This window comes from Entelurus aequoreus, linkage group LG12 (genome assembly GCF_033978785.1).
Source record: "Entelurus aequoreus isolate RoL-2023_Sb linkage group LG12, RoL_Eaeq_v1.1, whole genome shotgun sequence".
In the NCBI taxonomy this organism is placed as follows: Eukaryota; Metazoa; Chordata; class Actinopteri; order Syngnathiformes; family Syngnathidae; genus Entelurus; species Entelurus aequoreus.
In genome coordinates, this window is record NC_084742.1 from 30,981,957 (window position 1) to 30,994,223 (window position 12,267).

At 37.6% G+C, this 12,267-nt stretch overlaps 1 protein-coding gene across 3 annotated transcripts in view; it reads right to left on the bottom strand.

Annotated features, from left to right (window-relative positions):
• Positions 1-12,267, bottom strand: part of kcnc2 (potassium voltage-gated channel, Shaw-related subfamily, member 2) — a 142,247-nt gene that overhangs the window by 29,023 nt on the left and 100,957 nt on the right. The gene's annotated exons all lie outside the window — the stretch shown is intronic.

Genomic DNA, 12,267 nt, shown 5'->3' on the forward strand with positions numbered 1-12,267 from the left:
AGCAAACATGCGGATTCAGAATGATCAAGAATGGAGTCTGTTAGGAAATTCTATGAAACAGGAGACCAAAATAGGATTAATTGCTTGGTTAATGTTGAGTTTTAGTGAATTGTTGTTACTTTAAGCCTTAGCAGTTAAGGTAGGGCAACGGGCAGTCAAAAAAGTCCTCCCATTTTCCATATGTGTTGTATGGGGCAGCCTTCAAAGATTTCTTTATTAAATAAAAATTATATATTTTTCTATTTATTTTAGTTCCTTTTTGCCAACTAGAATTTCTTATTAGAGGTTTACAAACTAATAATTTAGTAGTTCCATAATTAATTATTTGTTTCCATCTTTTCCCAATTACTCCAGTTAGTTGATAAAATGAAAAGCTTGAGCAAGCATCACCATACATAGTTCTAAATTCATCATACTTCAGCATTTTACCATTCTCATTGATAATATCATTGACAAAAATGATTCCTCTTTCAAACATATTTTTCCAAAAGAAAGGCTTTCCATCTATTACAATATTAGAGTTCATCCATATTATCTGCTGCAAAATATCGTCTCTTTTTTCTGGCACATAAAATTGAAAACACCACTATGAGTGGATTGTTTCCTTTATGAACCCCGCCATGTTTCCCAGCATACTCTCTACATAAGAAAATGGGAGGGGATCACTTGTAAAAAAGGATACAATTTCTTTTGATACAGTACATGTTTTTTGTCCAAAAGGACATTTGTGTACCACTCAATGTTTAAATACATCTTTGGAACAATTGATGCTTTTAAAGACAGACACATAGCTTCAAGGTTGAGAAGTTTCAGGCCCCCATATTCATACTCTTTGTACAAAACCTTTCTTTTAATCTTTTCTGGTTTGCCGTTCCAGACAAAATCGAAGACCCTCCGCTCATAAATCTTAAAAAAGTTTTGTGATGGAGCTGGTAATGACAAAAACAAATAAATAAATTGAGGAATAATTAACGAGTTGGCAATAGACATTTTACCATACAAGGTTAGGGATTTCCCTTTCCATAATTGCATAATTTTGTCCAGCTTTCTTAGTCGATTATCATAATTTACTGAGCCTAGATCTTCCAGATTTTCTGGGACAACAACACCAAGTATGTTAACTGGTCCATCTGTCCACAAAACAGGCACTTTGCATTCCATTCGAAAGGACGTTCCCTTTAGATTTCCGATCCTTAACATTTTACATTTATCATAATTAAGCTTAAGGCCAGATTGCTGTGAAAATATGTCCAAAAGATTAAGAAGGTTCCGCAAACAATGAGGAACAATCTTATCTTTGTGAATCAGCCTTTTCTGACATGAACTTCATCAAGAACAAACACAGAACACGCCTCACTGATGCACATCTGCAAGACTCACTCAGAGTTGCAGTGTCAAGTTACACACCAGAGTACAACACACTAGTTAACAGCATGCAATGCCAGGCTTCCCACTAACTGACAAAGAAACAGATAACTGATTTGGTGTCCAGTTCAAAGTGTGACATGATTTAAAAATTTGAGAGTTTACTTTTGTATTTTACATGAGTTATTATTTGTACAAACATGGTGCAAAGTAATTCATGATTTGTTAAAAAATGTTAGTGGCTAGCTAGTTAAAATGGGATATTGTGATTTCACAAGACTGTCTTAGAAGTGATCATTTGAAAATGTTCAATTTGAAAAATGTGCACTTAGAGAAAATATAAAAATAAAGTGTTGCATATTGATATTTATCTGTTTCTATATATATTTATTGTGAGAAATCATTAAGATGATCAGTGTTTCCACAAAGATAAATATAATTAATTATTAATAATAACAGAGTTAAAGGTAAATTGAGCAAATTGGCTATTTCTGGCAATTTATTTAAGTGTGTATCAAACTGGTAGCCCTTCGCATTAATCAGTACCCAAGAAGTAGCTCTTGGTTTCAAAAAGGTTGGTGACCCCTGCTTTAGATGAAGCAGAACAATACCAAACACTATCATCCACATAAAAAAGGACATTTGGTTGACAGTTACATTATGACACAAGACATTGATACAGATAGTAAATAAAATGGGATCCGATATGGACCCTTGAAGTACAATGTTTTGAATAGACAACATGTTTGTGACAAACCACAGAACTCTGTTCCTGTTCAAATGATTCTGGGTCTAACTGTAATTGTAGTGCTAGGTATGAAATGTCAAAATCAGGACCAAACTTCTCAACAAAATATATGCAATGCTTTTGTGCACATTATTTATTAAACACCAGTGAACAAACTTTCTCCATTTATGTAAAAGGAAACTAAGGGAGGACTGCACAAAAAAATGTCAGTATCAGTAAATATCAAACAGTATGTCTGTGTTCGTAACCTCATCCAACCAGCTGCAAGACTAGATAAACGGCTTCCATCAATGTTCGTTATTTCCACAACGCCTATCATGAGATATTCCAAAAGAAAGTGCAGAAAAAAACACAGGTTTTCCTGCAGCCTGACATTGTGCAAAAGTGCGGTTTTTTTTGCTTTTTTAGAAGGAATGATAATATTCTATGCCCAAACACACAGAGCCCATGACTTATTTAGAGATGGCAGAAAACTGACTTTGCTTTCCCCCAGTTAAAACATTGTTCAACTGTTTTGTGTACGGTGGAACTCGTTTAAGTCGACATCTCTTGGATTGGCTGACTCATGTCGACATAAGCATTTACTTGATATTGGCAAAGAGGAATGAAGTGACACAGTGCCATGTTGGGTGAGTAGGAATGTCGGATGCTCAGGGTATTGTGAGCAGGTGCATTGTCATTGCGAAGCAACCTGGAGTTGTTCTGCCACAACTCTCGCCTCTTCACGCACACTAAACAAGCATACGTATAGAAGTAATATTATAACAAAATTATTTGCTAAGGCGTATCTCAATCAGTGTGTGCTAATCCAATTCATATGTCTATGTACTGATGTGTCTGTATAGCAATCGGTGTGTGTAATCAGATCCGCACGTGTGTGTTTTAAGTTACCTGTCTGTATTATGATTTGTCTGTGTGTAAAGAAATATCCGTCCATATTTTTGGAGGGCAATTATGACACTGGTGACCGCAAATTGCTGGCTGTCAAGGTTTGCTGGTGGAAGGAGGACTCAATGGCGAGTTGTTAAAGTTAAAGTCCCAACGACCGTCACACACACACTGGGTGTGGTGAAATTTGTCCTCTGCATTAGACCCATCCCCATGTTCACAATGTTGAGGGGAGGAGAGCAGTGAGCAGCAGCGTGTGCCGCGCTCAGGAATCAAACCCCCAATTCCAACCCTTGATGCTGAGTTCCAAGCAGGGAGGCAATGGGTCGCATTTTTAAAGTCTTTGGTAGTGATGAGTCCGGCAACACCGATGCATCGGCGCATGCGTCGAGCTCATAGAGCAATACCCTGTGTCGGTGCGCGTACCGCTTTTAGAAAGTCACGTGACCGATCATGAGTTGTTTTGGCCACGTGACCGATACGCGAACTGTGTCGCACTCCCGCCTCCTCTGTGCCCTGTGAGCGGGTCTTTTCTACAGCCGGAGAAATAATAACTAAGAAGAGACGACTGAAGAAGAGACGACTGAAGAAGAGACGACTGAAGTGTTGATAACAACCAAACCTAACCTCCCCCCCCTCCTCTAAATCCCACACCTCGGATTGTAAATAATGTAAATAATTCAATGTATATACTCTGATGATTAACTTGTGTGATGACTGTATTATGATGATAGTATATATTTGTATCATGAATCAATTTAAGTGGACCCCGACTTAAACAAGTTCAAAAACTTATTCGGGTGTTACCATTTAGTGGTCAATTGTACGGAATATGTACTTCACTGTGCAATCTACTAATACAAGTTTTACTCAATCAATGAAAGAAATCGTCTAAAATTTAATACGTTGGAAAAACTGTTTTTTTTAAAATAAAAATGTGTAAAAAATAAATTTTTAAAAATCCCAGTCCACAAGCATTCTCATTCACAACACGTTCGCTTAGATTTCCATGTTATGATACATGTTCACATTTTTTATTGACTGTATCTAAAAAAGATTAAAATATATTTTTATTTAAATGAAGATATGAAATAATCCTAAATGAAATACAATGACTTGGTTTATATTATTGTATATACTAGGTCATAAAATCAGTGTCAGTTGAGTCGGTCCATAGGTTGCCTGTAGGGATTTTTAATGTCCAGCAGATGTCAGTATTTAGTGACACAGTATCGACACAGTATCAATACAGTTTTGCAATGTGTCGAAACCCTTCATGACGCCTCATCAACCTATCACTAGTCTTTGGTATGACTTGGCTAGGGTTTGAACTCACGACCTTCCAGTCTCAGGGCGGACACTCTAACCACAAGCCCACAGAGCACTGGCAGAACAGACACAAGTGGGTTTATTCCAAACAAGGTTCCATACACATGAAGGCTGTCCAAACGAAAGCAGAGGTAACAGAGGGGTGAGGCAAACGGCTAAGTCAAAGGTTAGGTCAAAGCTCAGTTAGGGTTCAGCAACATACATGGACCGCTATGTTTTGGCATGAATGGCAACAAACTCACAACAAAACTGAAAGACAGGGGCGTATATATGAGGCAGGTAATGAGCAGTGATGAGAAGCACCTGGGTGGACATAGACAGACACTAGATGGGAAACACCTGGGTGGACATAGACAGACACTAGATGGGAAACACCTGGGTGGACATAGACAGACACTAGATGGGAAGCACCTGGGTGGACATAGACAGACACTAGATGGGAAGCACTTGGGTGGACATAGACAGACACTAGATGGGAAGCACTTGGGTGGACATAGACAGACACTAGATGGGAAGCACTTGGGTGGACATAGACAGACACTAGATGGGAAGCACCTGAGTGGACATAGACAGACACTAGATGGGAAGCACCTGGGTGGACATAGACAGACACTAATTGGGATACAGGTATGGACAGGTAAAAAAGTTGACTTTTCATAATAGGGCCCCTTTAAGAGAATATTAAAAATGATTGGAAAGTTACGGTTATAACACAGATCCATGGAAATATATATTTATTTTATTTTATCATTATTACCTCCACAAGGAGAATACGTAATTGCCAGCGATTGCTTGTCTGCTATAGTTAGGTAGTTAGTTAGTTTGTTAGTTAGCTATCTAACTCAAAAGGTTATTTGTGGATTTTGATGAAACTTGCAGGAAATGTCAGAAATGGGATAGGGAACAAGTGATCAGATTTTGGGTGTGATTCGTATCATTTCTACTTCACTACCTTACGTTCACGATGGCCTCATTTACACTGCACACCAAATCGGATTTTTTTGCCCTCAAGCGACACAGATCTGTTTTTTTTTTTGCCAGTCTAAACACTCCAAAGTGCTTCTAATCTGATCTTTTTGCATCACATTCAGGCCACATCAGGAGGTAGTCCGAATGCGATTGAAATCGGATCTTTTCAAATATGACTCCAGTTTCCGCAATTCCAACCTGAATACGACCTGTATGTGACTTTTTCGTCAGCTTTGGGCCATCTACGTCAATCGTGTGCGCCGGGAAAGACGCAGTCTCCAGCAGAAGTGGATATTTCATCACAACATCCGGTTTCGATGAGCAAAGTCTATGTAAGACAACCACATTTTTGGTGCATCACTCGTGCGCAAATAATAGGCTATATGTAAATATGAATATGTATTTTGATTCCTAAGAAATAGTAATTATTGAAGGACTGTAAATGACGCTGTGGCCCATTTAATTACATGTCAGTTAAAAACTAAGCTCAGGTAGATCCACGCTGATGTCCATGTCTCCTCTACTTAACAGCCATTTAAAGATTATAACCCTCTTAAATATATTACACTATGTACATCCATTCATACATTATATTGCTTTGATTTATTTTCAAGTAAAAAAACCCACAAATTTTTCAGGTCTGGCGACTCATTTTATTTTGTAACAGGAGCAACTTCTTCCCGGTCAACTTTCACTTCATCGCACTGCGCATGCAAGTGACGTCGAGGCCACATTGGGGGCTATGCGCGTTAAGTCTGATAAAAATCACATTTTACTTGCAGTGTAAACAGTCAGCTGGAAAAAAATCTAATTTGAGCCACATTGGCCTGCTGTGTAAACGTGGTCATTATGAGGCAACATATCTATCTGTGTGCGCATGCTAGCTGCCCCGCCTCCACCCACAGAGACAAAGCGAATGGATGACTCACAAGATGGTTTTCATTCCGCTATAGAACAAATGGCCCATGATACCAACGCAAAGAGTGAACCTTCTCGCAGCATGTTTGAAGCGACAGATGAAAACAAACACGCATGGACATGTAAGTTAGTTAGCAACATAGCTGAAAAAGTTATGGGCAGATATTAAATCAATTTTTAGGAAATTTAAGAAACGGGAAAGAAACTTGTGAATAGATTTTGGGGTTGATCCAGATCACCATCTTGATTCATTTTTTAAGGATTCTTTACTATTAGAAGTTAGGGACTGTTGTCGAGGTCTGCGCTCTCCGAGTGCTTTTCTAGTTAATTTAGTTGCTCCCTTGACTGCACGTCACCGGATGGATGACATTTAATGTTTGTTATTATAATTAGTAAAATAATTCTTGGAGTTAAAAAAAAAATGAAGATGGTTATTCACTCGTTTAGTTGACTAACTCATCAAGTCAAGTTGCACTGTCTTTCTTTTTGCTAAAAAGTACCCTGTAAGTTTACGATGACGTACATGGTGTGTGACCAGGTGTGTGATCCATAGGAGTAATTTCTATTAAAAACTGTTCATGTGGAGAACGGAGATAGGTACTGAATTTGTTGCTTCTATATGTACTGACTGAATTCCCTAGCAACTACAGAGTACACAATTACGTAAAATCTAAAAGTACTATATTTCGTTACCTTTGTTGCACATGACGTCACATCCGGTTACTCAAGCCCTTGGCGGGGAAACGAACACCCAGGACCTGATTTACTAAAGGTTTGCGTGCACTACAACACGTGCAAACTTGATAACACACGCAAAGCTGATTGACTAAACGTGTGCAAAGGGGATTGCGTCTGTTAAGCAAGCAGAATAAGGCGTGTAATCCATATTGCGTCTTTGTCTTCATTAATACGCAAAATATATCACATCCATCCATCCATTTTCTACCGCTTGCCCCTTTCGGGGTCGCGGTGGGTGCTGGAGCCTATCTCAGCTGCATTCGGGCGGAAGGCGGGGTACACCCTGGACAAGTCGCCACCTCATCACAGGGCCAACACAGATAGACAGACAACATTCACACTCACATTCACACACTTGGGCCAATTTAGTGTTGCCAATCAACCTATCTCCAGGTGCATGTCTTTGGAGGTGGGAGGAAGCCGGAGTACCCGGAGGGAACCCACGCAGTCACGGGGAGAACATGCAAACTCCACACAGAAAGATCCCGAGCCCAGGATTGAACCCAGGACATTCGTATTGTGAGGCACACGCACTAACCCCTGCCCGCAAAATATATCCCGATCATCAAAACGCCCATAAATACTTGGAGGAGAAAATGCAAATACTGTATATAATACAGCATGAACAATGTGATTTATCAACACTCATCACCGTTTTAGGAGCTCTATTTTGGGTTTTATTGAGCATGTTTGAAAAGGACGCGCTAACTGACAGGCCGAGCCACTTGGACGCACACCTGATACCCATTTCTTCCCGACGACTTAAGCTCTCTAGTTCATTCACTCGGCATCAGTAGATTCCTGATGGTTCACCCTTCCAGTCGTGTTCATCTCCTCTGATTTGGCGCCAATCGCACTTATCGTCCCTGTGGCTCTGCTCCGGTGCTGCCGTGTAGCGTTAACTGTTTCCTCTCCACACCTTTTGTGTGCAATTTCAGTTTCTCCACATGTTTTGTATACATGCTTAATTTATGTTTCCTCACTCCTTGTTGAGGTCGCTTTTTGTTATTATTCTTATTATTTCTTCTCTGCGTTGGGGTTCTACCTTGACTTAAGAGTTCAAAGAAAGTTATCCATCAAATTGTACACTGTAAAAATGACAATAGATTTTACATTAAAATTCTGGTGACTGAGCTGCCAGGTTTTTACCGTAAAAACAACTTTCGTACAATTATTTCATTGACAGTAACACACAAAAAAAACCAGCCGTAGATTTTACGGGTAAAAACTGGCAGCTCAGTTGCATGAATTTTACCGCAACAAACAGTGGTAATGTTTTTCAATTCCATTTGCTGTAAACACCACCAAAAATTTTATGTTAAAATTTTTGAGCGACTTAGCTTCCAGTTTTTTACAGTAAAATCAAAATTGTTTTTTGTTTTGCTATTTTAACAGCATACATAAAAAACATATAATAATCAAATCAATCAATCAATTAATTTAAGTTTATATATATTCTTAATCACAAGTGTCTCAATGTGGCTGCACAAGTCACAACGACATCCTCGGCTCAGATCCCACATCAGGGCAAGAAAAAACTCAACCCAATGGGATGACAATGAGAAACCTTGGAGGGGACCGCAGATGTGGGGACCCCCCCTGGTAGGCATAGTCAATAATATGAATCCTTATACATTTATATTCATATGTTATTCACTGTTACAAGTGGCCCTCTGGGGGCATCCATTTCTGAGATGTGGCCCTAACTGAAAATGAGTTTGACACACCTGGACTAAAATGGCAGATGAACTACTGCAAAACACTTTGGGTAAAATTGAACTATAATCAGCTGATGTCACAAATGGGGTATATTCCAAATAGCTTGTTTGGAGAAAGTATGAAGGAAGACAAAATGGTTTCATAAATATCTCAGTCATGCCTCCATGGTTTGAGTTATTTATTTTGAGTTATTTTATGCAGATCCCAAGAACACAAAAGCAGGTACCAATGAGTAAGAAAAGTTGGTTTTGCATAATATGGACCCTTTTAAGTGGATCGCACTGTAAAATGTATCTAAAATGTAATATCTTTTGTTTGTTAATTTTTCCCCATCTTAAACAAAACATTTTTTAAATTCTCAGGAGTTGGCTTATCGCGGCTAACAAAGTCAACGTGATCTTCAAATGTCACTTTTTATTGCAGTGCACAAATTTATTTAGTCGCTGAATCAATATAAAAGCTTTGCAGAGACAGGGAACAACAAAGCACTTAATTATATTACGTATTGTCTATACCATGTGCCAATCTGACCAGCGGCCTGTTTGTTTCCTTGACCCTTTTAGACGTCAATGAAGGGTAGAATGACCTCTTGTTTATTCATGCTGCACTCTCTAGAAGTCACATTGAGGATGGGCCGTTACAACTCTGCAAGTTGTGACGACACAGTGGAGACCGAAATAAAATAACATGAATAAAGATAGTCAGGCTTTCCTTAAAAGGATGAGGTTGATAAATGTCTTCTGAAGAAAACACCATTAGCTTTGCACACATCCAATACATCTAGGCATGCCATGTGACCCTTTAGCTATTCTAGAGGAGGGAAACCACTCACGCTGGGAAATGGGTGATGATGTCAGATTGTTTTCCCGCTCATATTCTAAAATTACACACAATATTATGTTGCGCATTTAGCTGAATGATTAATTGAAGCCCATTGAACTGCCAAGTAATTGAGTCCCATCCTTCAGTCTCATTCTATAGAGACCAGGTAGTTACATTACATTGTGTTACAATATAATGTTAATATGCATTACGGACCATTTTGCACAACGCAACATGCTGGAAATGGAACAGGTAGAAGCAGAGCATATTCAATTCTACCGCTTTACCATGAATACAATACATTTTCATAACATGGTCACTACTGCATAGTTTATCTTGTTATATTCTTATTTTTACTGTTATATCTTTATTCTTATTGTTGCTTTTTATTTTTATTCTAATTGTTATATTTTCAATTTTATTTCCATTTATACCCCCATTAATTACTTTTTACTTTTTACATTTGATCTCAATTCTGTACACTGCTGCTGGAATTTTATTTTTCTGAGGGAACTCTCTTGAAGGAATCAATACAGTACTATCTATCTATGAAGGAAAATAAAAGCAAACAAGAAAACTAGATGAGGCAATACTTGAAGGAATTGCGTGTAAATGCTCTAATGCTGAAGTTAAATGGGTTGTACTTGTATAGCGCTTTTCTACCTTCAAGGTACTCAAAGCGCTTTGACAGTATTTCCACATTTACCCATTCACACACACATTCACACACTAATGGCGGGAGCTGCCATGCAAGGCGCTACCAGCAGCCATCAGAGGCAAAGGGTGAAGTGTCTTGCCCAAGGACACAACGGACGTGACTAGGAAGGTAGAAGGTGGGAATTGAACCCCAGTAACCAGCAACACTCCGATTGCTGGCACAGCCACTCTACCAACTTCGCCACGCCGTCCCTAAGTGGAACTGAAATGCTGATAGAATGTAGTATGAATGTAAGAATCGTTCGATTGTTGAAATAGTTTGAATGTTGAAAAGTTGACGCTGAACTCACAAACTAATGGAATGTATAATGAATGTTGAAATGGTTTGAATGTTGAAGAGCTGACCCAGATAGCAAGATATAACTGGACCAGATATGGGCCGGCTGAACTAAAAAAATCCGGCGCGGATCCGTTTTACTCATCTGGGCCAGTATCTTTTTGCACCTCGGGATTGGTCTGATACGGACTCATCTGACAGATCTGGAACAGCTTTGGGCCAAATCTGGTCCAAAGCAGCGGAAAACAAGGTCACATATGCGTTACCCAAATATTACATTCAGACCAGCTCTGGACCAGATGTGGTCTGAGTTATTACCAAAACGTTTTTTAGCATTGATTTGCATCATATTTTAATGTGTTTACAAAGAAAATAAAGTTTTAACGACAATACTTTATTAAGTTATTTTAAAAAGTTATTTATTGATGTAACAAAATGCACCATTATATTGCAAATAATTAGCAGCACATTGTTGTACAAAACATATAAACAGCATATCTAATAAAACACAAGACTTCCATTAGAATTATTCAAGTTTAAAAAGTAAATATCACTATTCAAGTAGTGTTTGTTTATATTGTTTTATATATTCAGTAAAATTATGTTCTCCTGAGGTTGGTTTATGAAATAGCTTGCAAAAATAAACAATAATTGAACAAAATAAAAAAATTAAAAACATGATAAAAAAAAAAAGACCTTCAAAGATCAAATCACATGTTCAAGTGTGATATTACCGTTTTAACATGGATCTTATATGTTGTAAAGCAATCAATAATTAAATAAATATGTAATTAACTACTTTAATGTCATTACTTATTATAGGAACTGAATACATAAATGGGTTATTAAATGTGTCATTTTTTTATTTAATGTAAAAAATTATTCATTATTAAATAAATTATTCATGATTTATTTAAGTATGTCATGAATTTATATTATCGAATGAAAAATGTGGAAGGTAGATTGCGCCAAAATATGGATAATAATAATAATAATAATAATAATAATTACATGCATTTTGGTGTGGAAAAGCATAAAGTATGTGTGAATACTTTGGAGAATTCACACAATAAGAATCAGGGAAAAACACATTCAATAAATTACAATAAAAGGAAAGGGCGCGGGGGTATGGGGGGTAGGATTAAAATTCTCTCTGCTTTTTCTTATTCTTTTTCGTACCTGTTGTAATGAGTAACTGTAAATATGTGATGCACCACACTGTACCTGACATGTACTATATGCATAGTCAAAATAAACTCATACATTTACCATTACCAAGATGATAGTTTAGAAAAGTAACTGAGTTAAATATCAACAGAATATTATGTTTAAATAGAAAATAAAAAATGGAAGTCATGAATACAAATAAAGTGAGATCAATTATTAATATAATTAGTAATTATATTAGAACAAATACAAATGATTGAATAAATTGGAAAATAAGACATTCAAAATGTAATTGATAACATTGTATAATCTACAGTAATATTAGATGGTGTTAAACAAACAGGATATAAATACGATGAAGGCCTGGAAAGAAAAAAAAAGTCACAGAACATCTGAGACAGGAGAAGCGTTATGGGCGACTAATGACTTGTCTCACATTTGTAGAAACTCCCCTGACAAAAGTGTGTGTTTATCAAACACTGCCCTACACAACTTTCCGTGATCAGCTGCCACCATGGTAACGCCACCTTTATCTTTTTTTTGTTGACAGCACAAGATGGTGAATTGGAAGTGTAGAGAGGAAAATATGAAGGCGGAGAGATGGTGCAGA